We start from the raw sequence: 12,509 nt of genomic DNA on the forward strand, positions 1-12,509 counted from the left end.
CAAAAACAACAGAATACACATTCTTTTCAAGTTCACATGGCACTATTTCTAAGATAGATCACATAGACCACAAAACAAATTTCAACACATCCAAAAGACTGAAATCATGTCATGCATCTTTTCCAACTACAACACTGCAAAATTAGAAATCAACCACAAGAAAAATTCTGGAAAGAAAACAAATACATGGAGGTTAAATTACATGGTACTAAACAATGAATGGGTCAACCAAGAAATCAAAGAAATCACAAACTATATTGAGACAAATAAAAATGAAAACATAATGGTCCAAAATCTTTGGGATGCAACAAAAGCTGATCTAAGAGGGAAGAATATAGCGATAGAGGCCTATCCCAAGAATCAAGAAAAACCTCAAACAACCTACCTTACACCTAAAGAAAGAACCCTACACTTAAAGAAAATGAAGAACAAAGAAAAACCAAAACCAATAGAAGAAAGGAAATAATAAAGATTAGAGCAGGAATGCGTCAAATAGAGACTAAAAACACAATAGAACAAATCAATGAAACCAGGAGCTGGTTCTTTGAAAAGATCAACAAAATTGATAAATCTTTAGCCAGACTCATCAAAATAAAAAGAGAGAAGACTCAAACAAAATCAGAAATGGAAGAGAGAATTAACAACCAGCACCACAGAAACACAAAGGATTATAAGAGAATATTATGAAAACTAATGTGGCAACAAATTGGACAACCTAGAAGAAATGGTTAATTTCCTAAAAACAAACAATATTCCAAGACTGAATCATGAAGAAATAGAAAATATGAATAGATTTATTACTAACAAGAATCAAAACCTCCCAACAAATGAAAGCCAAGACCAGATGGCTTCACGGGTGAATTCTACAAAACATTTAAAGAAGAGTTTATACCCATTCTTCTCAAACTACTCCAAAAATAGAAAAAGAAGGAAAACTTCCAAATTCATTATACAAGGCCAGCATTATCCTGATCCCAAAACCAGATAAAGACACTATATAAAAAAAAAAAAAGAAAAGAAAACTACAGGCTGATATCTCTGATGAAAATAGATGCAAAAATCTTCAACAAAATATTAAACCAATTCCAACAATACATTAAAAGATCATTCACCTTGATCAAGTGGGATTTATTCCTGCTGTCCTAGGTGGTTCAGTATTCTCAAATCAATCAGTGTGTTACATCATATCAACAAGAGAAAGGATAATAACCATATGATCATTTCCATAGATGCATAAAAAACATTTAACAAAGTACAACATCCATTTATGATAAAAAAAAATCTCTCAACAAAGTAGGTTTAGAAGAAATATACCTCAACATAATAAAGGCCATATATGTAAATCTCACAACAAACATTATACTCAATGAGGAAATACTGAGAACTATCCCCCTAAGGTTAGGAATGATACAAATGTGTCTACTGTTACCACTTTTATTCAACATAGTACTGGAAGTCCTAGCCACAGCAATTAGACAAGAAAAGGGATAAAAGGCATCCAAATTGGTAAGGAAGAAGTAAAGCTTTCACTATTTGCAGATGACATAATACTATAAATAAAAAACCTTAAAGACTCCATCAAAGAAAACTACTAGAAGTGATAAATGAATTCAATAAAGTCACAGGACACAAAATCAGTATACAGAAATCTGTTGCATTTCTATACACTAATAATGAAATACCAGAAAGGGAAATTAAGAAAATAATCCCATTGTTTTATAATAAAATACCCAAGAATAAACTTAACCAAGGTAGTGAAAGACCTGTATTCTGAAAACTATAGAAACTGATGAAAAAATTGAAGATGACACAAACAAATAGAAAGATATTCCATGGTCATGGATTAGAAGAACAAATATTGTTAAAATGTCCATACTACCCAAAGCAATCTACAAATTTAATGTAATCCCTATCAAAATAGCAACAGCATTTTTCACAGAACTAGAATAAATAAATAAAATCCTAAAATTTGTGTGGAACTCTGAACAACTAAAGTTATTCAAAGTTTTGTTAAAGAAGACATAACTGGAGGTATCACAGCCCCAGATTTCAAGATATACTACACAGCGGTATTAATCAAATCAATATGGTACTAGCAAAAAAATAGACACATAGATCAAGGGAACAGAATAGAGACCCCAAAAATAAACCCATGATTATATTGTCAAGTAATCTATGACAAAGGAGACATGAATATACAATGGAAAAAAGACAGCCTCTTCAACAAATGGTGTTGGGAAAACTGGACAGCTATATGCAAAGGAGTGGAACTGGACCACTTTCTTACACCATATACAAGAATAAAGTAAAAATGGATTAAAGACCTAAATGTAAGACTTGAAACCTTAAAATTCCTGGAAGAAAACATAGGCAGTAATCTCTTTGATATCAGCTGTAGAAATATTTTTCTAGGTATGTCTCCTGAGGCAAGGGAAACAAAAGTAAAATTAAACTATTGGGACTACACAAAAATAAAAAGCTTTCATACAGTGAAGGAAACCATCAACAAAACAAAAGGACAACCCACTGAATGGGAGAAGATATTTGCAAATGATATATCCAATAAGGAGGTAGTATCCAAAATATATAAAGAACTTATATAGTTTAACACCAGAAAAACAAATAATCCAATTAAAAATGGGCAGAAGACATGAATAGACATTTTTCCAAAGAGGACACACAAAGGCCAACAGATACATGAAAAGATGCTCAACATCACTAATCATCAGGGAAATGCAAATCAAAAACACAATGAGATATCACTTCAAACCTGTCAGAATGGCTAAACTTGAAAACTCAAGAAAAAACAAGTATTGGTGAGGATCTGGAGTAAAAGGAACCTTCATGCACTGTTGGTTGAAATGTACCTGGTGCACCTGCTGTGGAAAACAGTATGAAGGCTCGTCAAAAAATTACAAATAGAATTACCATATGATCCAGTAATCCAACTACTGGGTATTTACCCAGAGAATACTAAAACACTAATTCAAAAAGATATATGCACCCCTATGTTTATTGTAGCATTATTTACAATAGGCAAGATATGGAGCAAACTATGTGTTCTTTGCTATATATATAATGGAATATTACTCAGCCATATAAAAGAATAAAATCTTGACATTTGCAACAACGTGGATGAATCTGGGGGCTATAATGCTAAGTGTAATAAGTCAATTGGAGAAAGACAAGTAATATATGATTTCATTAATATGTGGAATTTAAGAAACAAAAAAAGAAAAAAGATATACAAAAGCACATTCTTAAATATAGAGATCAAACAAGTGGTTGCCAGAAGGGAGATGAGTGGGGATATGTGTGAAATAGGTGAAAGGGTTTAAGAGTAGACTTATCATGGGGTGCCTGGGTGGTTCAGTCAGTTAAATGTCCAACTCTTGATTTCAGCTCAGGTCATGATCTCAGGGTCGGAGAAAGAAAGATTTTCTTTCTCCCTCTTCTCTGCCCCACTCCCCACTTCCACTCATGTGTGCATTTTCTCTAAAAATGTTTTTTTAAATGGTACACTTATCATGATAAGCACCAGGTAATATATAGAATTGTTGAATCATTATATCATACACCTGAATCTAATATAATACTGTATGTTAATTATACTTGAATTAAAAAATAAATTAAAATATTTTTAAACATAGTGATGGGAGAAGAATATTCTCATACATTGTTTATAGGAATGTAAACTGGTACAACCCTTAGGAAAAGGTAATTTGGAGATAGATGGAGAGAGAGAGAGATAAAGGGAGAGATAGAGAGCTTTCACAGTACCTAGAAAGAAATAAGGGCATATAATGCTGTTTACAATATTTTTGTTTAGTGGTAGCACAGAGGGTCATTAATTAAGTTGGATAATTTATTATGCATTTAAAATTTTTATAATGAACCTATATTATCTGTATAATCATAAAACTATTCTAAGAAACATAGGAACAGGAAAGAAAAACAGTCAGCAAATATAAAGCATTTTTAAATGCCAGATTATTAAAAGACATAGGAAATCGGGTTTTCTAGCCAGGGGAAGTTTCCCAAAAGAGCTAGGTTATAACAGATTCTGATAAGCTGAGAGAATGGCTGAAGACATTTTAGGCAGGTAAAATAGAGGTGAGAATCCAAATGGTGAATCAGCCTGGCTAGAGTTTACATAAGGCAGAAGCCATAAATTGGCAGCCCTCAGCCATGTGTTCTTTTGACAAAACAGGGTTTTATTAGTGGCCAACATCAAAAAATTCAAAGATTTTATATAAAAATCTGAATTTTTGGCTTCTCTTGAAAAAATGAAAATTCTGGCAACACTGGGATTGCAATTGCCACATAGCAATAATCAGCTTAAGTTTAGCCACAATCTATACATCCTAGGTGTAAAACTTGCTTCCCAGTTCACCACAGTTCTCACTTAGCCAGATTCACTAATTTGCATTACCATCCTAATGCTTATGGTCATTTGAGTTTGCGAATCCTCCACAGGAAATCAGTGATAGGAGAGAAGGTTGAAGAGAGAGCTTTGGGTCATACTATATGGCCCTAAATTTAATACTTATGGAATTTAGATCTTATTTAATAAGCACCAGACAACTATTGAAGCTTTTTGAGTGGATGAGTAACAACAATATTAAGAGCTGAATATTGGAAAGCTTAAACAGTATACAACTTGCAGAATGAATTTGAGGTTGAAAAAAAAAATTTTTGTAAGAGCCTCAGTGTGAAGAGAGATCTTTGAAGAGTGGTTTTAAGGGGAAAAAAGAGGAAGGTTATACACAAAAGTGAAGAACTGAATAAATGTCTTAACTGAATCTTTATGTGGAGCAAGAGGAAAAGATCAAAAACCAAAAGAGTAAGAAGTCTTAGGGAAAAGAAAGGCTAAGGTAATTGATTGAGCATGGGTGAGGAGGAAAATGATGCTGTTATAGAGGCAGAAGGAATCTAGGAAAATGCCATAAGCTCATGTAAACTTTTTTTTTTAAGATTTTATTTATTTGATAGAGAGAGAGCACACAAGCAGGGGTTGCAGCAGAGGGAGAGAGAGAAGCAGGCTCTCCACTGAGCAGGGAGCCCGAGGAGGGGCTTAATCACAGGACCCTGGGATCATGACCTGAGCCGAAGGAAGACACTTAACCAACTGTGCCACCCAGGTGCCCCAACTCATATAAACTTTTATCAATTTGTTTTTGCATCAAAATGCAGGACCATGTCTTATTCTTCCCTGAATCTTTAGCATCTAGCATGGGGTCTAGAATTAAAAAAAAAAAAATCATATCCACTAAATGCTATTTGAATCCAATATAATTTAAGGTACTATAGCAAGATATACATGTAAAAATATTGAAGATGATAGGCTAGAGCTCAGAAAACAGGTTACAGGCAGAAACAAAGTTCTGGGAGTCATCCACATGAATAAGAGAATAGAAGATATAAAAGAAAGTTAAGGTTACTTAGTGGAAATTGAGATGAAGAACAGAGCACAGTGGGCTAAAACTCAGAGAACAGCCAGACTGAAGAGATGGAAAGAAATCAGGGAGGAAAACAAAAGAGGAAAAGTGAACAAAGTAAGAAGAGACCCAGGATGATAGAAAGCCAAATGGAGAAAAGACTGCTAAGATGATGGAGTTGGGTGTATCACCATGGATAAATTAGACAAACATAATGTAAAAGCAACTCATAGAAGTCTGATTCAATTTATATAAAGATTAAAGAAAACAGATAAAACCTAGAAATATATATATAAAGATGTATGTATAAGCATGCCATATATATGGTAAAAATTATTTTTTAAAAAGCAAGAAAATGATTAATACAAAATTCAAATCAGTTATTATTTGGGGGATGGGGATGGAGGAGGATGTAGGGAAGAGGAATCAAGGTAGGCAAATGTTCCATTTCTTAATCTGGAGATTACATTGGCATTTGTTATGTTATTATTTAAACTGCCCATATTTAAAAAGAGAGGGAGCTTGGTAACATTTCCAAATCCAGAAATTATCTTATGGGTATATTATAAAAACAATCAAATACAAATACATCTGCTTTATAAGCATGTTCACTACAACACTGTGATTTGGATACAACCAAAACATGCAACAGTTGGAGACCAGTTAAATAAGCTATGATTCATCCTTACAGGGGAAAATTGCTCATTTTTTTAATGAGGTAAATCTGTATATACCAATATGGAAAGGTCTACAAGACATATTTTTAAGTGGAGAAAGCAGTCTACATAAGAAATTATATATAATATGATCCTATTTGTATTAAAAAGTATTTGATTATACATAGAAAATTTCTGGAAGGTTATATAATAAACTGTTACAGTTATTACTTTCTGGGAGTAGAAATGAGGAATCCAGAGCAGGGCTGGGAAAGTTTTATACTTTTGATTTTACACTTTTCAAAATATCACCCAATGAAGTTCGGTTTAACCATGACAAAGTTGAAGGAGTAAGGAAAAGGAGAAATACTAGGACAAGTCATTATATTTGATTATTTCAAAGTCACTAGAAACCCTGACTAGAATAGTTTCTCTAGAGTGGTGGGAACAAAAGATAGACTGCAGATAAAGGAAATCACAGTAATGAGTAGGTAATCCCTTTTAAAAATATGAATATAAAAGGAGAAAGAAACAGGATGGTTGCTAACGAGAATAACAAAGATAATTTAGGGGCTCATTTAGGCCAAGTTTTCTATTATTGTGATTTTCAAGGGCTTGTAGAGCTGAGCTTGTTTATAGATAATGGGGAAAAGTGGAGAGAGAGATTGAAGATGGTATAGGAGAGAGTCTTAAAGATTCAAAACAAAGTCAAGATTGGGGAGAGAATAATATGAAGTGTTCTAAGGGAGCAACTGAAAGAAGACACTGATGGACAGGCTCTCCCTTGAGATGAATATTGAAAGAACATGAACTTGGAGACTCCTGGGAGGGACAGCTGATGTCTGGGGCAGCAGAGTATCAAATAGGATGCACACAGGAAACCACTATCTTGACATGGACAAAAGAGGGTTTTTTTTTTTTCTTTTTTTAATGCAAGGAAAAAGTTTCATGAGAAGGAAAAGTCAAAAGTGAACTCTAAGAGATCAAGGAGAAAACCAGAAAAAAAGAAATCTAGGTTGAGAAACTCAGAAGTATGTCATTGATCTTGGAGGTAAAGGGGAAGGGAGAAAAGACATGTATCTACAAATGACACTTCATTTAGAGGAGAATCAATGGCACACCAGGTTAGATTCTAAACTATATAATTTATTACTATTATTATTAATTATATTTTAGAGTGAAACATGCACACTTAAAAATAAGATTCCATAGTTTTCTTCAAGCATTTGGATATTTTTACACTGTACTACTTCTACTTCTTCCAAGGCACTTTGATAATGGCCCCTGTGCAGGCCTCTGGAGTATGGCTCACTGAGAGGCTTTGGCTCCAGATGTAAGGAACTCTAAGCTCAGAAGGGAGCAAGCTCTGTTTAAATGAAGCACTCCACATTTTCCCTTCCTTGTCTGAAAGGCTAGAAGATAAACCCAAATGTCCCTTTTTTATAGAAACAATCTCCTCCTTGGCCTCTCAAGACAAGCTTCTGATGAAAACTGTATCAAGGCTGCCCTTCCTGGCCTTTGTTTCTCAGATTCAAGATTTATCTTCCAATAATGATTTTTACTTCTTTGACCTATTTTTCAACAAAATGCCTCTCTTTTTTCCCTATTTTCACATACAGGGGCTTTATTTTCATGATAGACTGAGTCTCCTCACAATATCATGCACGGCATGATACTTGAAAAAATCTAATGTGATATAACAGACAGCACAGCCAGAAAAAGCCAAAAAGAAAATTTCAATGTGACCTTTCTTAATCACTGACAGAAAACCACATGACCATTTCCTTAAATCTAAAGAATTTCATGAGATGAAAGAGGCTAATAGGTAGAGTTAAACTGACTAGTCAATTGGAAAAAAATATCCTGATGAGACCATACATTTCCTAATGATACATATAAAAAAACCCACTTTATTTATACACTAAAAATGGTTGATTACAGGCAATAAAATGTGTAATTGGGCCAAAAGGATATGAAGTATATTTGGATACCATATTCCTTCTGTCAAGAATAAACAGACTGAGGGAACCTGGGTCCAACTAGTCAGTACCAGAAGCAGCTGTCTGTGCTACAAAATGGTTAGAGTACCATAAAATTCTTAGGTAAAAGGACCCAAATCCTATTTCAATCAGAATGACCTCCTGGCTTTTTGAGTTTTTTATGATAAAGGTAGTTCTTGAGTTTTATAGGTCTTATGAAGAGGTCATATGCTTGGAAATGTGCCAACTTCCAGGCAGCATAGCCTTTAAGTATTACTAGGTCAAAATAGATAAGTGGAAAGAAACAAGTCATGTATCAGGACATTCAGTAGCCATCATTTGTAGATTCCATATTTTTAAATTTGAACCCTCACTTAAATTTATTTGTAACCCTAAATCAATATTCACAGAGCTTTTTCAGTCATTTGCAGACATATACATGCATAGATCGGTGAAAAATTTGAGTGTCCTACACACATGTTCCCTTCTGAGTTTGAACAAGGTGACATCTAGCCTTCTTGTTTCAGCTCTCATCCTGTAAACAATGTCCATGTTATATATAATGCCACATTTTTTGCAATTTTGATAGTTTTTTGGTAAGTCCACTGTTTTATATGGCCCTTAAATATACTACTGGTACTATCTAGTATGCCTAAGCTTAAGGAGGCTGTAATATGCATTATGAAGAAATAACATGTGTTAGATAAGCTTTATTCAGGTATGAGTTATAATGCTATTGACCTTTAATATTAATGAATCAATAACATTTATTAAATGAAGTGTTTTTAAACTGAAACATGCATAAAACAAGGTTATTTGTTGATTCATTGATAAAAATGTGGCCAGAGCTCACAGGAATTTAATCCTGTATTTCTTCTAGAGGTAATAATTGAATATTCACTAATTCAGTATGCAGTAACTTTATAGAATTTAACTCCCATAAGTAATGAGAAACAACTGTATTTTCCCAAATTCTAATCCTGTCCAAGAAACACCATAGAGAAGAAGGTGTCTATAAGAGTCAGGAATCCAACATCACTCATTTTCTTATTTGTCTGGTAAATGAGAATGTCAGTTATAAAGACACATCATTGCAAAATATTAATAATAAGGAATATTTGTAAGAGATGATTGATAAACGAAAAAAATGTTTAGGTCAGTGCATGACACATAACATTTGAATATGAATGTAAAAACTTATTTTCAATTTCACTACCGAGATACATTAGAAATCAGTAGACTGAAAAATTTTTGGAGCCCATGTAGAGCTGGCAACAGTTTATATTACCACAAGCAAGAATAGAAAGATCTTGTGATATATTGATCATAGGATGGTCCTCAGAGAGCTATTGCCTTAGTATTGTGGCTAACTTAGCTCTATACCCATGCTAGCAAAGCTGAAAAGCAAAATGATCAAACTGATTCCTTGTAACATAACTGTATGGTGGAAAAAAATCCCAGACTCTCTAAATAAATGCAATACCTACCACTTAGCAATATAAAATTCACAAAATCTGGCAAGCATTGTATTACAATAAAAAATTGCTAAGCTTAAAAAAAAAAACAGAGAAATATAACCCATAACCAGGAGAAAAAAATCAAAGGACACTCAAAATTTATAGAAATTAATGGAAATAGCAGACAAAGGTTCTTTAAATGTACATATACTCCACAATTTCAAGAAGGTAAAAGAAACCATGTACATACAAAGGAGAGAATGAAAAAGTAAAAATAAAAAACAGATGGTATTCTTTAATAATAAGAAAGGCAATACACTGGATTATACAGATAAATAGACACTGCAGAAAAAAAGATAAGTGAACTTGAAGACATAGTAATAGAAACTATACAAAATAGGAGAGAAGAAAAGATGGCGGAGGAGTAGGGGACCCTATTTCAACTGGTCCCCAGAATTGAGCTGGATATCTACCAGACCACTCTGAGCACTCACGAAACCAGCCTAAGAGGTAAGAAAACAGATCTGGATCTCTACAAACAGAATATTGCAGGCGATTGGTTTCAAGGTACAAAGATGGGAGCCGTGATTCCTCAGGCAGATATCAGAGGATGGATGGCAACAGGAGGGAGCCTGGCCATGGGGATCCTGTACCGCTGGTGAGCGATAGCCTCGCACACTGGGGATGGGCCACAGACTCGCAGACTGGTAGCAGCGGGGAAAGGACTTTAGGACAGCCTGGGGACGGAAACCCAGAGTGGTGGGATCATGCAAGTGACCTGGGAGCGGCTGGTGGTTTTAGAAGCACAAATGGCAGGGACATGCCCCAACCTGGAGGCAGGACTGGGAGTGCTGCGGAGAAGCACACAACCCAGGACGCTGCAGTTTATAGCAGCACGGACAGAAACGGAGAGAGTGTGGCATGGAGAGCTCACTGAAGAACAGACTGTGATCTCTCTGCTCTGAGGCAGAGGGTTGGAAATGGTTTCTTCTGCTCTGACTCATGGAAGAGACACAGAAAGCCACCAGGGAAAGCCGCCAGAGAACAAAAGCCCCAATAAACTGATTCCCACTGAGCCCATCCTCCGCCACAGGGGGGCAGGGCAACTCTGCCCAAACAGGGTTGCCACAGTAATAGCATGGCAGGCCCCTCCCCCAGAAGACAGGCTAGGAAAATAAGGGGCCAGCTACCTTAAGGTCCCTAGAAAACAGGTACATCTTGCTTGGGTTATGGTCAATAATTTGGACTCTATACATTCCCTCAACCACACATCAACAAAATGACTAGGAGGAGGAACCCCCAAAATAGGAAAGACTCAGAGATTATGACTTATGCTGCAGATTTACAAACGGATACAGATATAACCAAGATGTCGGAGATGGAATTCAGGCTAGCAATTGTGAAGACAATAGCTAGAATGGAGAAATCAATTAATAGCAACATAGAGTCTCTAAGGGCAGAAATGAAAGCTGAATTGGCAGAACTTAAAAATGCTATCAGTGAGATCCAGTCTAATCTAGATAATCTAACAGCTAGGGTAAGTGAGGCAGAAGAATGAATAAGCGACCTGGAAGACAATTTAACACATAAAAAGGGAAAAGAGGAGGCCAGGGAAAAACAACTCAGAATCCATGAAAATAGAATCAGAGAAATAAGTGACATCATGAAGCGTTCCACTGTCAGAATCATTGGAATCCCGGAGGGAGTGGAGAGAGAGAGGACTAGAAGATGTATTTGAGCAAATCATAGCTGAGAACTTCCCTAATCTGGGGAATGAAACAAACATTCATGTCCTAGAGGCAGAGAGGACCCCTTCTAAGATCAAGGAAAAGAGGCCAACACCCCGGCATGCAATAGTAAAACTTGCAAATCTTAGAACCAAGGAAACCATCTTAAGGGCAGTTAAGGGGAAGAGATTCCTTATGTACAGAGGGAGGAACATCAGAATAACATCAGACCTATCCACAGAGACTTGGCAAGCCAGAAAGGCCTGGCAAGACATATTCAGGGTATTAAATGAGAAGAACATGCAGCCAAGAATACTTTATCCAGCAAGGCTGTCATTTAGAATGGATGGAGACATGCAGAGCTTCCACAACCAGCAGAAACTGAAAGACTATGTGACCACTAAGCTGGCCCTGCAAGAAATATTAAGGGGGGTTCTATAAAAGGAGAAAGACCTCAAGAGTGATATACAACGGAAATTTACAGGGACAATCTATGAAAACAAGGTCTTCACAGGCAACATGATGACAATTAATTCATATCTTTCAATAATCACTCTCAATGTGAACAACCTAAATGCTCCCATAAAACGGCACAGGATTGCAGATTGGATAAAAACACAGGACCCATTCATATGCTCCCTACAAGAGACTCATTTTGAACCTAAAGATACATCCAGACTGAAAGTGAAGGGATGGAGATCCATCTTCCATGCCAATGGACCTCAAAAGAAAGCTGGGGTAGCAATTCTTACATCAGACAAATTAGATTTTAAACTAAAGTTGTAGTTAGAGACACAGAAGGACACTATATCATTCTTAAAGGGTCTATCCAACAAGAAGATCTAACAATTGTAAATATCTATGCCCCCAACATGGGAGCAGCCATCTACATAAGCCAATTGTTAACCAAAATAAAGAGTCATATTGATAACAATATGTTAATTGTAGGAGACCTCAATACTCCACTCTCAGCAATAGACAGACCATCTAAGCAGAAAATCAACAAAGAAACAAGAGCTTTGAATGACACATTGGACCACATGGACCTCATAGATATATACAGAACATTCCACCCTAAAACAACAGAATACTCATCCTTCTCGAGCGCACATGGAACTTTCTCCAGAATAGACCACATACTGGGTCACAAATCAGGTCTCAACCGATACCAAAAGATTTAGATTATTCCCTGCATATTCTCAGACCACAATGCTTTAAAACTGGGACTCAATCACAAGAAAAAATTTGGGAG

The sequence above is a fragment of the Mirounga angustirostris genome, unplaced genomic scaffold (assembly GCF_029215605.1).
Source record: "Mirounga angustirostris isolate CCGP_5_RB_7025 unplaced genomic scaffold, mMirAng1.0.hap1 SCAF_11, whole genome shotgun sequence".
In the NCBI taxonomy this organism is placed as follows: Eukaryota; Metazoa; Chordata; class Mammalia; order Carnivora; family Phocidae; genus Mirounga; species Mirounga angustirostris.